Here is a 14,036-nt window from a genome sequence, read left to right on the forward strand (position 1 = left end):
TAACGATGGAGATAAAGAGAAATATCATTTCCTGAATACAACTTCCAAATGGTCTTTTTTTTTTTTTTAGGTGAATGGGATTTACTTTATTTATTTATTTTTTAACATCTTTATTGCTGTATAATTGCTTTACAATGGTGTGTTAGTTTCTGCTTTATAACAAAGTGAGTCAGTTATACATATACATATGTATATGTTCCCATATCTCTTCCCTCTTGTGTCTCCCCCCCTCCCCCCCTCCCTATCCCACCTTTCCAGGCAGTTACAGAGCACTGAGCTGATCTCCCTGTGCTATGCGGCTGCTTCCCATTAGCTACCTTACGTTTCATAGTGTATATATGTCCATGCCTCTCTCTCGCTTTGTCACAGCTCACCCTTCCCCCTCCCCATATTCTCAAGTCTGTTCTCTAGTAGGTCTGTGTCTTTATTCCTGTCTTACCCCTAGGTTCTTCATGATATTTCTTTTTTTCTTAAATTCCATATATATGTGTTAGCATACGGTATTTGTCCTTCTCTTTCTGACTTACTTCACTCTGTATGATAGACTCTAGGTCCATCCACCTCATTACAAATAGCTCAATTTCGTTTCTTTTTATGGCTGAGTAATATTCCATTGTATATATGTGCCACATCTTCTTTATCCATTCATCCGATGATGGGCACTTAGGTTGTTTCCGTCTCCGGGCTACTGTAAATAGAGCTGCAATGAACATTTTGGTACATGACTCTTTTTGAATTATGGTTTTCTCAGGGTATATGCCCAGTAGTGAGATTGCTGGGTCATATGGTAGTTCTATTTGTAGTTTTTTAAGGAACTTCCATACTGTTCTCCATAGTGGCTGTACCATTTCACATTCCCACCAGCAGTACAAGAGTGTTCCCTTTTCTCCATACCCTCTCCAGCATTTATTGTTTCTAGATTTTTTGATGATGGCCATTCTGACTGGTGTGAGGTGATATCTCATTGTAGTTTTGATTTGCATTTCTCTAATGATTAATGATGTTGAGCATTCTTGCATGTGTTTGTTGGCAGTCTGTATATCTTCTTTGGAGAAATGTCTATTTAGGTCTTCTGCTCATTTTTGGATTGGGTTGTTTGTTTTTTTGTTATTGAGCTGCATGAGCTTCTTGTATATTTTGGAAATTAATCTTTTGTCAGTTGCTTCATTTGCAAATATTTTCTCCCGTTCTGAGGGTTGTCTTTTGAGCTTGTTTATGGTTTCCTTTGCTGTGCAAAAGCTTTGAACTTTCATTAGGTCCCATTTGTTTTTGTTTCCATTTCTCTAGGAGGTGGGTCAAAAGGATCTTGCTGTGATTTATGTCATAGAGTGTTCTGTCTATGTTTTCCTCTAAGAGTTTGATAGTTTCTGGCCTTACATTTAGGTCTTTAATCCATTTTGAGCTTATTGTTGTGTATGGTGTTAGAAAGTGATCTAATCTCATACTTTTACATGTACCTGTCCAGTTTTCCCAGCACCACTTATTGAAGAGGCTGTCCTTTCTCCACTGTACATTCCTGCCTCCTTTATCAAAGATAAGGTGACCATATGTGCATGGGTTTATCTCTGGGCTTTCTATCCTGTTCCATTGATGTATCTTTCTGTTTTTGTGCCAGTACCATACTGTCTTGATTACTGTAGCTTTGTAGTATAGTCTGAACACAGGGAGCCTGATTCCTCCATCTCCGTTTTCGTTCTCAAGATTGCTTTGGCTATTCGGGGTCTTTTGTGTTTCCATACAAATTGTGAAATTTTTTGTTCTAGTTCTGTGAAAAATGCCAGTGGTACCTTGATAGGGATTGCATTGAATCAGTAGATTGCTTTGGGTAGTAGAGTCATTTTCACAATGTTGATTCTTCCATTCCAAGAACATGGTATATCTCTCCATCTATTTGTATCCTCTTTAATTCCTTTCATCAGTGTCTTATAAGTTTCTGCATACAAGTCTTTTGTCTCCTTAGGTATGTTTATTCCCAGATATTTTATTCTTTTTGTTGCAATGGTAAATGGGAGTGTTTTCTTGATTTCACTTTCAGATTTTTCATAATTAGTGTATAGGAATGCCAGAGATTTCTGTGCATTAATTTTGTATCCTGCAGCTTTACCAAATTCATTGATTAGCTCTAGTACTTTTCTGGTAGCATCTTTAGGATTCTCTATGTATAGTATCATGTCATCTACAAACAGTGGCAGCTTTACTTCTTCTTTTCCGATTTGTATTCCTTTTATTTCCTTTTTTTCTCTGATTGCTGTGGCTAAAACTTCCAAAATTATGTTGAATAAGAGTGGTGAGAGTGGGCAACTTTGTCTTGTTCCTGATCTTAGTGGAAATGCTTCCAGTTTTTCACCATTGAGGATGATGTTGGCTGTGGGTTTGTCATATATGGCCTTTATTATGTTGAGGAAAGTTCCCTCTATGCCTACTTTCTGCAGGGTTTTTATCATAAATGGGTGTTGAATCTTGTCAAAAGCTTTCTCTGCATCTATTGAGATGATCATATGGTTTCTCTCCTTCAATTTGTTAATATGGTGTATCACGTTGATTGATTTGTGTATATTGAAGAATCCTTGCATTCCTTGAAGAAACCCCACTTGATCATGGTGTATGATCATTTTAATGTGCTGTTGGATTCTGTTTGCTGGTATTTTGTTGAGGATTTTTGCGTCTGTTTTCATCAGTGATATTGGCCTGTAGTTTTCTTTCTTTGTGACATCCTTGTCTGGTTTTGGTATCAGGGTGATGGTGGCCTTGTAGAATGAATTTGGGAGTGTTCCTCCCTCTGCTATATTTTGGAAGAGTTTGAGAAGGATAGGTGTTAGCTCTTCTCTAAATGTTTCATAGAATTCGTCTGTGAAGCCATCTGGTCCTGGGCTTTTGTTTGTTGGAAGATTTTTAATCACAGTTTCAATTTCAGTGCTTGTGATTGGTCTCTTCATATTTTCTATTTCTTCCTGATTCAGTCTTGGCAGTTTGTGCATTTCTAGAAATTTGTCCATTTCTTCCAGGTTGTCCATTTTATTGGCATAGAGTTGCTTGTAGTAATCTCTCATGATCTTTTGTATTTCTGCAGTGTCAGTTGTTACTGCTCCTTTTCAATTTCTAATTCTATTGATTTGAGTCTTCTCCCTTTTTTTCTTGATGAGTCTGGCTAATGGTTTATCTATTTTGTTTATCTTCTCAAAGAAGCAGCTTTTAGTTTTATTGATCTTTGCTATTGTTTCCTTCATTTCTTTTTCATTTATTTCTGATCTGATTTTTATGAATTTTTTCCTTCTGCTAACTTTGGGGTTTTTTTGTTGTTCTTTCTCTAATTGCTTTAGGTGCAAGGATAGGTTGTGTATTCGAGATTTCCTGTTTCTTAAGGTAGGATTGTATTGCTATAAACTTCCCTCTTAGAACTGCTTTTGCTGCATCCCATAGGTTTTGGGTCGTCATGTCTCCATTGTCATTTGTTTCTAGGTATTTTTTGATTTCCTCTTTGATTTCTTCAGTGATCACTTCGTTATTAAGTAGTGTATTGTTTAGCCTCCATGTGTTTGTATTTTTTACAGATCTTTTCCTGTAATTGATATCTAGTCTCATGGCGTTGTTGTTGGAAAAGATACTTGATACAATTTCAATTTTCTTAAATTTACCAAGGCTTGATTTGTGACCCAAGATATGATCTATCCTGGAGAATGTTCCATGAGCACTTGAGAAAAATGTGTATTCTGCTGTTTTTGGATGGAGTGTCCTATAAATATCAATTAAGTCCATCTTGTTTAATGTATCATTTAAAGCTTGTGTTTCCTTATTTATTTTCATTTTGGATGATCTGTCCATTGGTGAAAGTGGGGTGTTAAAGTCCCCTACTATGAATGTGTTACTGTCGATTTCCCCTTTTATGGCTGTTAGCATTTGCCTTATGTACTGAGGTGCTCCTATGCTGGGTGCATAAATATTTACAATTGTTATATCTTCTTCTTGGATTGTTCCCTTGATCATTATGTAATGTCCTTCTTTGTCTCTTGTAATAGTCTTTATTTTAAAGTCTATTTTGTCTGATATGAGAATTGCTACTCCAGCTTTCTTTTGGTTTCCATTTGCATGGAATATCTTTTTCCATCCCCTTACTTTCAGTCTGTATGTTTCTCTAGGTCTGAAGTGGGTCTCTTCTAGATAGCACATATATGGGTCTTGTTTTTGTATCCATTCAGCCAATGTGTTTCTTTTGGTGGGAGCATTTAATCCATTTACGTTTAAGGTAATTATCGATATGTATATTCCTATTCCCATTTTCTAAATTGTTTTGGGTTCGTTATTGTAGGTCTTTTCCTTCTCTTGTGTTTCTTGCCTAGAGAAGTTCCTTTAGCATTTGTTGGAAAGCTGGTTTGGTGGTGCTGAACTCTCTCAGCTTTTGCCTGTCTGTAAAGGTTTTAATTTCTCCATCAAATCTGAATGAGATCCTTGCTGGGTAGAGTAATCTTGGTTGTAGGTTTTTCTCCTTCATCACTTTAAATGTGTCCTGCCACTCCCTTCTGGCTTGCAGAGTTTGTGCTGAAAGATCAGCTGTTAACCTTATGGGGATTCCCTTGTGTGTTATTTGTTGTTTTTCCCTTGCTGCTTTTAATATGTTTTCTTTGTATTTAATTTTTGACAGTTTGATTAATATGTGTCTTGGCATATTTCTCCTTGGATTTATCTTGTATGGGACTCTCTGTGCTTCTTGGACTTGATTAACTATTTCCTTTCCCATATTAGGGAAGTTTTCAACTATAATCTCTTCAAATATTTTCTCAGTCCCTTTCTTTTTCTCTTCTTCTTCTGAAACCCCTACAATTCGAATGTTGGTGCATTTAAATGTTGTCCCAGAGGTCTCTGAGACTGTCCTCAGTTCTTTTCATTCTTTTCTCTTTATTCTGCTCTGCAGTAGTTATTTCCACTATTTTATCTTCCAGGTCACTTATCCCTTCTTCTGCCTCAGTTATTCTATTGATCTCTTCTAGAGTATTTTTCATTCATTTATTGTGTTGTTCATCGTTGTTTGTTTCATCTTTAGTTCTTCTAGGTCCTCGTTAAATGTTTCTTGCATTTTGTCTATTCTATTTCCAGGATTGTGGATCATCTTTACTATCATTATTCTGAATTCTTTTTCAGGTAGACTGCCTATTTCCTCTTCATTTGTTAGGTCTGGTGGGTTTTTACCTTGCTCCTTCATCTGCAGTGTGTTTTTCTGTCTTTTCATTTTGCTTATCTTACTGTGTTTGGGGTCTCCTTTTTGCAGGCTGCAGGTTCGTAGTTCCCGTTGTTTTTGGTGTCTGTCCCAGTGGCTAAGGTTGGTTCAGTGGCTTGTGTAGTCTTTCCGGTGGAGGAGACTAGTGCCTGTGTTCTCGTGGATGAGGCTGGATCTTGTCTCTTTGGTGGGCAGGTTCACGTCTGGTGGTGTGTTTTGGGGTGTCTGTGGACGTATTATGATTTTAGGCAGCCTCTCTGCTAATGGGTGGGGTTGTGTTCCTGTTTTTCTAGTTGTTTGGCATAGGGTGTCCAGCTCTGTAGCTTGCTGGTCGTTGAGTGAAGCTGGGTGCTGGCGTTGAGATGGAGATCTCTGGGAGATATTCGCCGTTTGATATTATGTGGAGCTGGGGGGTCTCTTGTGGACCAGTGTCCTGAAGTTGGCTCTCCTACCTCAGAGGCACAGCACTGATCCTGGCTGCAGCACCAAGAGCCTTTCATCCACACGGCTCAGAATAAAAAGGAGAAAAAGTAGAGAGAAAGAATTAGTAGAAGTAGGAAGAAAGAAAGACAGAAAGGAAGGAAGAAAGAAAGAAGGAAAGAAAGGAGGGAGGGAGGGAGGGACGGTGGGAGGAAGGAAGAAAGCAAGGAAGGAGGGAAGGAAGGAAAAAAGAAAGGAAGATAAAGTAAAATAAAATAAAGTAAAATATAATAAAGTTTTTAAATTAAAAATAATTATCAAGAAAAAAATTTTTTAAAAAATGGACAGATAGAACCCTAGGACAAATGGTGGAAGCAAAGCTATACAGACAAAATCTCATACAGAAGCATACACATGCACACTCACAAAAAGAGGAGAAGGGGAAAAAATCATAAATCTTGCTCTCAAAGTCCACCTCCTCAGTTTGGGATGATTCGTTCTCTATTCAGGTATTCCACAGATGCAGAGGTCATCAAGTTGATTGTGGAGATTTAATCCGCTGCTCCTGAGGCTGCTGGGAGACATTTCCCTTTCTCTTCTTTGTTCGCACAGCTGGCGGGGCTCAGCTTTGGATTTGGCCCCGCCTCTGTGTGTAGGTCGCCGGAGGGCGTCTGTTCTTCGCTCAGACAGGACTAGGTTAAAGGAGCAGCTGATTCGGGGGCTCTCGCTCACTCAGGCTGGGCGGAGGGAGGGGTACGGATGCGGGGCGAGCCTGCACAGCAGAGGCGTGACATTGCAGCAGCCTGAGGCACGCCGTGCATTCTCCCGGGTAAGTTGTCCCTGGGTCACGGGACCCTGGCAGTGGCAGGCTGCACAGGCTCCCAGGAGGGGAGGTGTGAATAGTGACCTGTGCTCGCACACAGGCTTCTTGGTGGCGGCAGCAGCAGCCTTAGCGTCTCATGCCCGCCTCTGGGGTCCGTGCTTTTAGCCGCGGCTCGCGCCCGTCTCTGGAGCTCCTTTAAGCAGCGCTCTTAATCCCCTCTCCTGGTGCACCAGGAAACAAAGAGGGAAGAAAAAGTCTCTTGCCTCTTCGGCAGGTCCAGACTTTTCCCCGCACTCCCTCCCAGCTAGATGTGGCGCACTAACCCCCTGCAGGTTGTGTTCACGCCGCCAACCCCAGTCCTCTCCCGGCGCTCCGACCGAAGCCGAGCCGCAGCTCCCAGCCCCACCGGCCGCGGCCTGGGAGCAGACAAGCCTCTCGGGCTGGTGAATGCTGGTCGGCCCTGATCCTCTATGAGGGAATCTCGCTGCTTTGCCCTCCGCACCCCTGTTGCTGCGCTCTCCTCCGTGGCTCCGAAGCTCCCCACTCCGCCACCCGCAGTCTCCGCCCGCGAAGGGGCTTCCTAGTGTGTGGAAACGTTTCCTCCTTCACAGCTCCCTCCCACTGGTGCAGGTCCCATCCCTATTCTTTTGTCTCTGTTTTTTCTTTTTTCTTTTGCCCTACCCAGGTACATGGGGAGTTTCTTGCCTTTTGGGAGGTCTGAGGTCTTCTGCCAGCGATCAGTAGGTGCTCTGTAGGAGTTGTTCCACGTGTAGATGTATTTCTGATGTATCTGTGGGGAGGAAGGTGATCTCCGCGTCTTACTCTTCCGCCATCTTCCCCTCGTCCCCCCGCCAAATGCTTTTCTTCTTCCCCTTTCTCTCTTCCTCCTTCTCCTCCTATTCTCATTAATGTATAATGTAGGAAGGCTTGTCACTTTCCAAATTGTGTTCATGTAAGCATCTCAAGACAACTTGTGGACTTTTCTAGTTAAAATCATAGGAAATAACCTATTAAGGTACTGCTTCTCCAATCGATGGAAAAATACGTTTTGGTGATGCACAGTGTCATTCCAAGACAAATTAGAATATAATTTGAAGCAGTAAAGAAACTTCCCTTCCCAAAACTTAGTCACTGGTGTGCAAATCTGTTCAGAGGAGCAGACTAGTTTTTAACAGTAACTTCACAAGCTTCCTGATGTCAGTTGCCTTTAAGAATGAGTGTGCAGCAGTTTTTTTCTGATCAATATTCTTTCTTATTTTAAAAATCATTATTTTTATCTCTGATAATAAAAGTAACACATGACTATAATAAAAATTACAAAGTGTATGCTATAAAACAGCAGAAGTCCCTATAACCCCAGAGACAAACACTGCTTGGTTTATACTTGTCCAGCTATCTTTTTAGTGCATGCTATTATAGATCTTTATAGTATATATAAATTGATATAAGAACATACATAATGCTTTTTCACTTTTTCTTTTTTAAAAACCTTGGCTCTTAATTCTGGACATCTTTCTATGTCAAAACATATAGAGCTGCTTCTCTTTATGCCACCATAGTATCCCATTCTACAGAAGTATCACGATTGTTTAATCTGCTATTGACATGCACTTGGGTTGTTTCCAATCTTCCGAACTAGGAACAGTAATGAATAAAATTCTTGTACAATAATTTTTGTGCACATCTGCAAGTGTTTCTGCAAAAGGAATTCTAGAAGGGGAATTGCTGCATCAGGGACGATGCACATCTTACTTTGAACAGATACTGCCAAACTGTCTTCTAAAAGAATTGAGCTAACTTATACCCACCACCACTACTACATAAATGAGCCTGCCTTTTCCTCTCACACTTTTGCTAACACTTGTACTCCCAAACTTTCTTTTTTTACAATCTAATATCCATAACTGTGTATTAAGTTTCTGCTGAAACACAACATTTTTCTCTTTAGAATCACCCTCATTTCTACCAAAGACAGCCAAATTAAGACTAATTTATTTGCAAAATAAGTTTAGTCTCATTAAACTTGGCCTGATTATTTACATAAGTCCAGCAAGAATAGCAATTGACAATATAGGCTCTTTTGAATCTGCTTTGCTGGAACTTTTCATAAGGAAACTCCAGATCGAATATTTAAATGCCTCTCAAGGCCAGGAAGCCACGCCAAGAACTTGCCATCAGAGTTGCCTGTAAAAACCTATAGATTTGGGTGAATTCCTCTTTTCTTAAGGTTCCCCAAATATCCTGAGGTTGCTGCATCTGCCAGGAAATAGTGCCCTTACTCACCTGGTAAGGCTGCTGGAAACCCTGGCTGCAGGGTACCAGGCTCTTTTTCCAAGGGACTTTTTGGCTCCATAAAGTCAATCTTAGTTCCTTAAAGCTGTCTGGTCATATCTGATTGTATACATATTCTCAAATATGACATTCCAGTCAAAGCCATGGTAATGTTTATAACCAGTGTTGCCAATTGTGTCCTGTTACAATGAGAACAGATGCTTAGTGAACTTATGCAAATAACTATATTGGCATGAAAGTAAGAATACTTACTAAGAGTTTCTAAATTCTGGAGGGATTAGGTAGGGAGGAAAAAATAAATGTTTCAATTCTTCCTACAAAGGTATAGTTCACCAAATTGCTGTAAGTCATAGTATAAGAGGAAAGGTTTCCTTATATCTGGAAAACAAAGATTTGTAAAAGCCAGCAATATTTCAGGCAAAAGTTTTAAAATTTATATTCATATTCATCAGTTCATTCAGTTTTGTGTAACTAATTCTTGTTGAACTTGATCTTCTGTTAACAGTTTTATGAAGCCATCAGGTTTTCCATTAGAGTTCTGTGATTTCTTACCCAGTTCCATGATATAATCTGAACATTATCAGAAACCTGTATTTGTCAAAAAGTCCTTTTTATGAATCTTCTTGAAGCTGAAGAATTTTTGCAAAAGCATTAGATTAAAACAATAACCGTCTACAAATCACAAAAGAATTAAAATGACATGGTTGAATATCTGATTACAATGCAATTGACAAGGAAATTTGGTTATTTCTGTAACATACAGCATTTTAAGATAATATCTAGAATATAACTGATAACATACTAGGACATATTCAAGTTTTAGGAATTTCATACAATTTTTAGAACACATATTAATAACATTTACCTATATAACCTAAGAAGGTTTATCATCTTTATTTGATAACACTTCCCATGTAATTTAGCATATAAAGCCCAATTAGTTTAATATCTCCTTTTATAAGGAGAGAAAAGAAATTTCTTGAGGTGTTCCAGGGGCTCTCTGGAAAACCTCAAAGTTATTTCCAGGTCAATAACACTTCATTTAGAATTTGATTTGGGGGAAGTTTATCGAAAATATCAAAAAGGTTTTAAAGCACTTCGTCAAAAAGACCATAGGTCACTGTAAAATAAATAATTATCCACTTAACCAAAGTGACAGTAAAAAATTTCAAAAGCAAATACAGAAAGTTACAACAGATTACTTAAAAGGTAAGGAAATTTTTACAATCTGTTTTCAAAAACAGATCAATAGTCCAAGAAAACTTTGTTCGCTCTCTAGAAAACCAGATTGTAGTTTTGCACAGCTTACCTTTGATGTTAAAATTCAATTACTTTCATTCCAATCTGAGCCAGTTTACCATATATAACTCTTTTCTCAAGGTTCCCTTTCTAAAAACCTTCTGTAACTCCCTTTCTTACATTCAGAGTGTCTTGTGCTCCCCCTAACCCCACCCCCGCTCCTTTTTAAAATCCTCACTTTAGGACAAAAGTACTTTCTTTCCTCTTAACAAAATGAATTTCCATTCCTTATACTTTTTCCCCTTGCATATGAAGATGTTGTCCTTATTAACTGTAGTAGTTTTAATTAAATGTGTTAGTTAGAATTTTTAACCTTAGAAACATTAATTTCTAGTGAAAACTAAGAAGAAAGCCATTGTAAACTGTTTATCATACCAGTATTTTTTTGATTGCAAACTTATGAATACATATCATAATTTCTAAAAACATACATTTCCTCATAGCATAATTTTTTTTCAATGTGGTATAAGACATGTTTCTAACAAACCCCCCAAATCTTTAGTTTTTCTGCAATAAGAAGACAAAAGTAGGTAAGCTTAGACTTTAGCAATTAATGTTTCAGTATTTTATCTTTTATCTTATTTGGAAATGATCTATATGTTCAATGAATTTCCATCATGTAATTTAGCTTAGCAAAACTCTAAAGTTTTAAATCACTGAAATATTTGGAGAAACTTTTTTAAGTAGACATATGATAAAACATCATTATTCTTAAAGAGTTCACCTAAAAACTCTTATCCCTTTTACATTTATTTAATTTACTTATTCCCAACAGTTATGTTTAGATCACCCATGAAAACCTCATGAAACATTAGACAAAGTCAACCATCATCCCAAGCTACTTTTCTTGCTGACAAATGTTGTAACACAGATAACATGATCTTATTTGACTTTCAGTAAACCTAGGTACAATATTATTACACTTAATGTTGATAACTCTAAAGACATGTCTGTATTAAACCAACAAATTTCAACTAGCTTTAATACCAAATCTTTTCCCAGATCACATGAAGCTGAAATTCATTTGGGTTAGTTCCTATTATATTTCTGAGAATTTAATTACACACTTAATTTTCTTTAAGCAACTAAATAGAGCTCTTTTACAAATTAATTTTGACAATACCATCCAAAGGTAGAAAATACCACACATATATAACACATGTATATAGACATGTACAAACACACAAACAAAATCAAACAGAGACTCCATAGTCCCATACTAAAATTTCAGCCATGAATCAGGTACAATAATATAAAACACACCAGTTACAAAAGAGGTTGGATTCAAATTGGGTTTCTGGCAGATTGAACAAGTCAATGTCACCTGTTTAGATGGCTAAACCCTTTTTACTAAAATTTATGAAGACGCTTAAGATTTGCATTTGTCCGTGAAGAGTCAAGTTCCAAATGTCCTTTCCCCGTTTTGTTCTTTCTTTTGATAAGATTTACCAACCTGAAATTGGTATTTTAAAGAGATGGTCTAGACCAGGTAGAACATTTACATCTCAAAAGCACAGGGAGAGAAATGCAAGTTCCTCCTGGGAGGACTTTTGTTCCCTTAAGGCCAGAATTATTTTTTGCAATATTTATAAGCCTCTTAAGATAAATAGGGGAGGTTTTGGGAGTGGTAAAAAGGATTGGTGGGCTTTGAATTATTTCTGGAGCCACACCTCTGATCCTGTGAAGACTAGATTTGTAAAACAAGGACAGCGGTTTTTAATTCCTCAAAGAATTGGGTGAGGGCTTCCCTGGTGGCGCAGTGGTTGAGAGTCCACCTGTCGATGCAGGGGACGCGGGTTCATGCCCCGGTCCGGGGAGATCCCACATGCCGTGGAGCGGCTGGGCCCGTAAGCCATGGCCGCTGAGCCTGTGCGTCCGGAGCCTGTGCTCCGCAACGGGAGAGGCCACAGCAGTGAGAGGCCCTAGTACCACAGAAAAAAAAAAAAAAAAAAAAAAGAATTGGGTGGCCACCTAAATGATATCAAAGGACTGACATACCCATCCACCTATGTTAGAATGTTTTTCTTTCCCTCTGGGTACATTTAGCTTAGGAAGGCCCAAAAAATTCCTATCAGGCTCTGAATATAAGCTGTGGTCACCGGTAGCCTCCCATTTACAAAAATCCATTTACAAAAACTTTTGAGGATCTTCCCTGGGTTTAAGAAATTCTTTAACTATGGCCCTCAGTTTGGTCTTTGACCTGAAGATGATTGCCTATAACCTCAGATGTTCCCATTTCTGAAGGTAATTGTTTAACAGTCTCTCCAGAGTAGAAAGGCAATTTAAAGAGAGAATGAGTACTCAAAGGAGGATAGAGGGGAGCAGTATTTATATCAGTCTTATAGTTTTAGGTACCTTTTGTATATTTAATATTTCATTAGCCTTTGACAACAAATCATTCAATAAAGCTATTTTGGAATTTTGAAGGCTTTGGGGGCTTTGCATACCAAATAGGTACAATTGTTTGGGGTAAAATCTCTCTAAAAATTTACCAATTTAGAATTTTTTCTAATTCAAAGGGTACATCGTCTGGCCATTGACGCATAGGAGCTTAATAGTGACTCAAACCAATAAGATACAAGAGGCATGCCTACAAGAGAGTGCAAAGGATGCAGCTCTTGCAAGATCCAGAAAGTCCACTCCCCAAAATAGTCTAAGAAAACAAAGACCTTTGTGGCATCATTAACAAAGCAACAAAGGTTGAGATGCCAAAGGCCCCTTATGAACTGGGACCCCTTATAACAAATTTCCCTGAGAGATGACAAAGAGATGCTTAGAATCCCAGTCTGTCTGACTGGCTGCCAATTGCACACCATTTGGGGTACCTTCAGGATGGCAGAGATCAGAGACAGTCTTCTCAATGGTCAGTAAGCCAAGCTATATACGGAACAAGATGAAAGAAAAACCTAATCAGACCAATGGTTTTCCTCCTTTATGACAAACGGCACAAAGGGCAAAGACAACAAAAGAGACCATATGTGGGAGGAAACAGATCCACAAACAGAGAGCCCTCTGACAAACTTTAAACCAAGAGTCACTGAGTGCAAGAAATTAGCCCTACAAATATTTTCTCCAGCTAAATCTAATTTTTTTTAAAAAGAGAAAAGCTCTTACCACTTTCATTTCCAGTAGACCCTGCAGACAGACTGACATATGTAGTAAGAATTCTCACCTCCTGCTGGCTTTTGTCGGGTGTCCCAACGTCTCTTAGCTGCAGCAGCACGGGGGCAAGTAGGGTCCAGCCAGTAAAGTTGCATCCCATCCCGTTACCAACTGTTCAGGGAGGAAAAAAGTTTCTTCTACCCTTCTAGGCGTTTCTGGCAAGCCTAAGAATTAAATTGACATACCCAGATTAACAGGAGAAAGTCAACCAGAAATTTAATAACATGTATACATGGGAGAGACCCAGGAAAACTGAGTCACTCCTTCCCAAATTTTAAAGCTTTACCAATCTGATAAACATGTCTTGTTTAAATTTCTCACACTTGGATTTATTGCCATATAACATAAAAAATATTACGTATGGAATCACTAATAATAAATCATTAAATAATAAACTTATAAATAAATAAAGCAGTAATGAAAAAAATTTAGCGTAGTACTTTATTACGCTTCCTCTGATTTCCTAAGCTTTCTCTAAGTTTCTTAGGCTTTCTCTAAGCTTAGGCACAAAAATTAAATCATTAAGTGAAAGTACAGATGACTAAAGTGGCAGTTACATATTGGAAGCAGCATGAGCCCACTTCAGTTTCCCAAACTTAGGAGGTTCCAGAATTGAGGCTGTGCTCTGGGTCCTGCCACCTTCTGAGCACCCACTCACACCCACGAGCCCACACATCTGGATACCATCTACAGCCGGAGGACCACACACAGAGAGGAAGGCTGGGCAAGGTGGCTAACAGCACATCTCAACAAGAGCGTGAAGGGAAAATGTCTCCATGATTCCTTCCTTCAAATTCAAACAGAACCCCAAGTTCAATATCTGTTCTT

Source organism: Leucopleurus acutus (genome assembly GCF_964270905.1).
Source record: "Leucopleurus acutus genome assembly, chromosome: 1".
Lineage (NCBI taxonomy): Eukaryota > Metazoa > Chordata > Mammalia > Artiodactyla > Delphinidae > Leucopleurus > Leucopleurus acutus.